This window comes from Austrofundulus limnaeus, unplaced genomic scaffold, assembly GCF_001266775.1.
Source record: "Austrofundulus limnaeus strain Quisiro unplaced genomic scaffold, Austrofundulus_limnaeus-1.0 Scaffold1009, whole genome shotgun sequence".
In the NCBI taxonomy this organism is placed as follows: Eukaryota; Metazoa; Chordata; class Actinopteri; order Cyprinodontiformes; family Rivulidae; genus Austrofundulus; species Austrofundulus limnaeus.
In genome coordinates, this window is record NW_013953411.1 from 122844 (window position 1) to 124042 (window position 1199).

General features: G+C 41.3%; 1 protein-coding gene across 1 annotated transcript in view; it reads left to right on the forward strand.

Annotated features, from left to right (window-relative positions):
- Positions 1–226: 226 nt before the first annotated feature.
- The window catches only part of zc3h18 (zinc finger CCCH-type containing 18), a gene marked incomplete at its 3' end in the record, with an annotated part of 35084 nt that continues 34111 nt past the window's right edge, over positions 227–1199 (forward strand). The window contains 1 exon segment of the mRNA XM_014030156.1: positions 227–651.

Consider the following 1199-nt stretch of genomic DNA (forward strand, 5'->3'; position numbering starts at 1 on the left):
ATTCTATTCTATTCTATTCTATTCTATTCTATTCTATTCTATTCTATTCTATTCTATTCTATTCTATTCTATTCTATTCTATTCTTAATAAAACATGTTATAAATTCCATTTTACTGCTTATGACCACGCCCCCTCCAGCTGCGCCTGCGCGCCGCGGACAGCTTCTGACCACGCCCCCTCCTGCTTCGGTCCGTCGGCAGTAGATGACGCTGAGGTAACTAACGTGTTTTGTGCGCCGTGCGGGCTCATTTTCTTCTCCGCGACAGCGGTTGAAATAAACCGGTAATCGTTGATCGTAGTGCTGTAAAAGCCGGTGTCCGTCGGTGCGGTCTCCGTTAACGCAGCAGCGCCGTCAGTAAAGAGCTCCGGGTCGGCCAGGTGAATGAGAATGTGTGCTTGTTAGCGGCTAGCTGTTAGCTAAGCTTCGGGGAGGCTAACGTTGTTGCCGTAAAGAGCTCGAGAGTCCCGCCGCATCGTGTCGATGCTAATCAGCAACGGGCGCTTATTAAAGTCGCCAAGCTCATCAGTTCATGTGTTTATAATGTTAGTGGGAGTTTGTGGTTCGGTTCGGACTGTTTGTGCTCAGTTAGCCCGCTCAAAGCGCGTCGCCGGGTTCTGGGCCTAGTTGTCAGCTAGCGCGACCTGCTGTTGTAAGTGTTACAACCTTTCATTTCGCTGCAGGATAACATGTCTTAGCTTTGACACAATCATAGATTTGAACACACTGAAACATTTAAACAGTTTAGTTTAAGTGCTTTAATAACTGTTTTAATAGTTTAGTAATGTTAGTAGTGGTGATTAGCAGCGTCGGAAGCTAAGTGGCCCTGCTGTCTGTTTTCTGACAAGAAAAAAAACATTATCTTTTTTGTTTTTATGCATCACGTGATCTGCTGTTCTGCCTTCTTTGTGTTTATTATAACTGAACTGATCCCATGTGTGGGGCTTAAATTACAAATACCCTTATCAGCCATGACGTTATGATCAGTGTTGAATAATCTGCTAATAGATCAATAAATAACAGACTAAGACACAATAATCTGCTAATAGATCAATAAATAATAGACTAAGACACAATAATCTGCTAATAGATCAATAAATAATAGATTAAGACACAATAATCTGCTAATAGATCAATAAATAATAGACTAAGACACAATAATCTGCTAATAGATAAATAAATAATAGACTAAGACACAAT